Here is a 4918-nt window from a genome sequence, read left to right as displayed (position 1 = left end):
GCTTGAATTCCCGCTACTTAAAACCACAGAATATTTGCTCTGTTCTCCGCACTCCCATGTGTATCACATCACTAAAAAGCCCAAGATGTGCTTTACATTGAACATAAGACTCATGTATGGTGTTTGAAATAAAGACTCAGTGTCATGTACCCAACAGAGGACAATTGTGGGGTCCCAGAAGGATGGTTGGTTTAAACATTCAAATAATATTTATATTATTGTATCCAATACACTAATGAGGTAAATCCATTTCCCTTATTGATCTCCTCTACTAAATCCATATTATTCCCAAGGATAAAGAGAAGCAGATGAGTTAGGGTAGGGCTTAGAAACTTTGAAACAAGTGAGAAGTGAATTGTTGTGCAACGAGGGCTGTAACTCAATATCAGCGAAGCGTTCCCACGATTTTGTTATGTGGAAACATTTGGGAGTTGTGTACCGGCAGTGTGTGAGTATAAACCAAAACGTATTGATTGAAATAAACACGTAAACAAAGCCACCCTGAGTGACCTATTGGACCTTTACAGACAGACCGTCACATTAGATCAGATCGATGGAGGAGATTGGACGAGGAAAGACTGGAGGGAGCAGATATTTCCCCATGTCAGGGCCAGCTCTCCAAAACCTCCAGATGTTTACCACCAACCCAGCTGCTTTCTCTCTCCCTCCTTCTTTCTCTCCATCTCTCAGATTTGTCTCTCTCTGAGGCTCTTTAAAGCAAGCCCTCCCTGTAATCATGCACACTCAGCTCACCAGAGGTCTTTGAAGTGAGTGGAATGTGTCCAGCCATATGATAGTGCGTACTGTATATTCATATAGCGAAGAGAAAGCCAAGTCGAGGAAGCGAGTATAGAAATTGTTGGATTGCAGCCAATTCTTCTATGTGGTTCTCTAAATGTTAATTACGCCTCTGCTCCTGTCCTTACATGCATAATGTGTGTGTGTGTGTTTATGTATGCTGTATATGTTGTGTCTACATGAGTATGTGTGTGCATATGTTAGATAAAACTCTAGACTGAGACACCAGGTGACAGCTGATAATGGGCCTCCGGCAGCAGAAAAGGCTACGAAGGAACATGATGGTACGTGTGTGTGTGTGTGTGTGGTTGTGTGTGCGTGTAAGGTACTTCCTCCCATAGATGTAAGGATGGAATTTGGCTCATCGTGAGTTCAAAGGAGTCAATCCCAAAGCTCTCTCCAGACCAACAGGAGCAGACATGCCGCCCTCTCTCTCTTTGGGTCTCTGTCTCTTTGTCAACCTCTCTCTACCCATCAACCCTTCGTTCTCTCTTTTCTCAGAATTCTGCAATGCAGCTGTCTGGACCATCAGACATCAAACTAGCAACATCTATATCTATAGTGAGTGTGGTTACATTTGCACGTCCTGAATAGTGCACGTCATTGAAATATGTGTGTGTACAGAAAAAAATGTGGCGTGATTTAAATTAGATTTTTATCACTGAACTCTGATCAGCTCATATAAGTCATATAATCATAACTCATATAAGTCTCTGATCAACTCATATAAAAATGATGAATCATTATTTTTCTTTGCATGTTGTCATATTGTACTCACCTTTAAATTATGGATATATTAAAAATGATCAGGGACAGCAAATCATTTTGATGTGATAAACTGAAACAAACTATAATGTTAGGATGAACATGGAAATGTTTCTTTATTTCTGGGTGGAATTCTTTTATTTACCTTTCAGCATTTCCGTTCAGGTCTCACCTTAATATTTTATGTTAAACATTTTTTTAAATAACTCTTGATCGTTACATTTGGGCAATCTTATTCTTAATCAAGCCACATGTGTAATCATTTTGCCATCTGTAGCTAGCATTTAAAAAAAGACACTGTGGCTGGCAACATGTAATACATAATAACCATCTACAGTATAGCGGTGATAGCATCTCTACAAGCCTGCAATAATGCTGTTAGCTTAATGTAACGTTGACCAAACTTATACATCTTAGTGAAGGCTAAATACAAAGAACCGATGAGGCCAGTTGAAATTGTATACATTACATACAAAGCTAAGCATTTGATTGTTAATTATAATTAATATTATATTAATATCATAATGTAATGTAATGCATAATATCATAATGTCTTTGAAGGTAGATTTAAAGGGGACCTATCATGCTAAATGCACTTTTGTACGTCTTTTATAGGCAAGGCAAGGCAAGGCAAGGCAAGGCTTTTATACATGAATATGTGTCCCCGGTGTGTCAGGGAACTCACCAAGTGTCAGAAAACACAACCCTCTCTCTTTTCCTCCCCCAATCTCTAAAAACGGGGCTGCAACGGAGCTGATTATTATTTGAATTTTTCTGACATCAGAAAAGGGGTGCTCCGCCTATATGGGCAACTCTCCACCTATCAGTGGAATGAGAGACCGCTCGAAAGCGCTGGAGACGCTGTAGTACATCTGCCAGGCCTGTAGGTGGCGCTGTAGTCTGCCACAAAAGCAGAATCAGCCCGTACAAAAACAGGGCTGGAAAAGAGCAAATAGAGCGAAATGAGGCATGGCTAAAATGCATGATCTGTTTGGTATTTTGAAAAGAAAACTTCACAGACATGTTTTATATACGTATGGCCCTACAATATATGTTTAAAATATAGCATGATAGGTCCACTTTAAGTGTCGTAGTTCAATAGTGAAGTGAGCCAATATTTGAACCAAAATGTCAACCTCCTGGTAAGTTGGATTCATCCTATCATATGAGGTATGCCAGTTGAGATTTGTAGTATGTCTCTAACAACAGGGACACCCAATCCAAACTCCTCCTGTTTCCAAGCTCATCTCTCTGTCTTTCTTTGATAAGATGAAGATGAGGATAAGATTGGTTCTAGTTGCTTCCTCTCTTTCCAGGTCTTTCCCAAGGAGCTTTATCCGAAGCTCATGTTTCTGGTATCAATGGTGTGTGTGTGGAACAGGCACGTCTCTCGGCCTGATTCAAGACCCTCCAGTGCCCAGACACATCTCTCTGCTGTCGCCTTCCTCTCATTAATAAGATGAATTTGTTCCAGTTGTGTCCTCGCTCTTTTGGGGGATTTTCCACTCAGCGTTATCTAAAGCTTCATGTTCAGGGAAATCTGTGTTTGTTCCAGCTCTGCTAAACATGTCATGTGTTTTGACTTACAGAAGAACTTCCTGTTATGACATCACAGGGGGTGACATCACACGGCCGGGGGGGTGGGTTTTGGCAATCATGACGGAGAAATGTCCATGACTCAAAGAGCTGGTCTGCTCTGGTTGGCTAATGGCTTTGGCCCTGACATTTGGGGGAAAAACAAGCAGAGTGCCATTTCAAACAATGCCCAGTCAACTCTGACCTTCAGTGGGAGGCAAATTGCTCATGAAGAAATCACAACATGTTGGCATGCCAACTATTACACCATTCCCTGAACAATTATTGTATTCAGAAGAACAATAAACCCCCAGCAGAAACTCATGCCGACCATCAACCTTGATTTGCAATGAGTGAAAACCTCAAGAAACAAGTAAGACTAGTTGAATTAAAGAGGCCCTATTATGCTTTTTGGGGTTTTAACTTTCCTGTAATGTGTTACATTTGTTTCTTTGCATCTAGCCTGTTGCTGGAGCCGTTCTTGGTGCCAGGGAATTGCCTTAATCCGACTCTAAGGACACTTAATATTTAATTTGATTACCCCTTGCTGTCCTTTATTATTGTTTATCCATTTGTGTTTACATTCATTCATATTTGGTGTATTTTGTTGTTTTCCTTTGTTTAACCTTCTGTCAGAACCATAGCATTTTATCCTGTGCCGGACAGGTGCTGTGGGCCTGAGGCGGCAGACTCCCTGGTGGTGGCAGTGGTTTTCTTCACGTGTCCATTTTGAGTGGTGTGCAGTGTCACGGGTGATTTATTTTGGACCCCTTACTCCCTTTTTGTTAACTGCCGCCGTGGTAAGTCCAGCCCTGTCCGTTTCCCCAAAGTGGGTATTTTATTCAAATGTATTGTGTGTGGTGTTTTTAGATATTTTGTATGTTATAAATAAAACTGTATTCTGACCCTTAAAACTGTCTCTGCCCGTGTTGTAAAACGGACCTGATTGTCCTTATCAGTATTAGACCTAGTTTTTATAATTTCCTGGGGGCGAAACTCCCCCAGGTGGCGTTGTCAGCAACCGACTTCTAACACCTAGCCGCACCACACCGCCACACATATAAATGGTCTTCAAATGATAAAATCCCTGTGTTCCCTCCACACACACTCCCCTCCTGCCTGAAACGCCTCGATTGGACTCCTTTGTTTACTTTCGTAACATAGTGACATCACTATATAAGACTCATGCTTCTATTGGCTAGCACTCCAACACTCTTAAAATCCTCTTTTCACTTCGCCGTGTGCAAAATGATACTCCTTCCACGTACTTTCAGCTAGAGACTTCATTCCAACTTCAAAACGGTCACAAGACGTTCAGCTATTAAACTTGTATTCCGATTTTTGATATCTTTTAGAGTTTTTGACATATCAGTTTGAGTTTTGGTACATTTTCAGCCCGTTTTAGATTTTATAATGGTTGTCTATGGGACGGACTGTTCATGGCTAGAGTGGAGTCTCCAACCTTTCTTCATCTGAGAGCTACTTTGAAAAAATTAAAATGGCCAAGAGCTACTTGCATCACATCGTACATGATGTGCTAAAAGACATCTCTAAGCGGTTGACCAATCACAACAGAGCCGGCCAGCTAACCAATCAGAGCAGACTGGGCTCTGGTTTCAGACAGAGGGTGAAAAGAGGTGCTGCAGCACAGGCAGTATGAGAAAAAGAGCTTTTTGAACATTAAAGCATGGAGACATGTCCCAGTAGAGACACAAACTTCAAATATGAACTTAATTTGACTTTGAGAATAATAGTATAATATGAGAATAAAGTTAAAGAC

The sequence above is a fragment of the Gymnodraco acuticeps genome, unplaced genomic scaffold (genome assembly GCF_902827175.1).
Source record: "Gymnodraco acuticeps unplaced genomic scaffold, fGymAcu1.1, whole genome shotgun sequence".
NCBI lineage: Eukaryota > Metazoa > Chordata > Actinopteri > Perciformes > Bathydraconidae > Gymnodraco > Gymnodraco acuticeps.
This window is presented reverse-complemented; position numbering follows the sequence as displayed.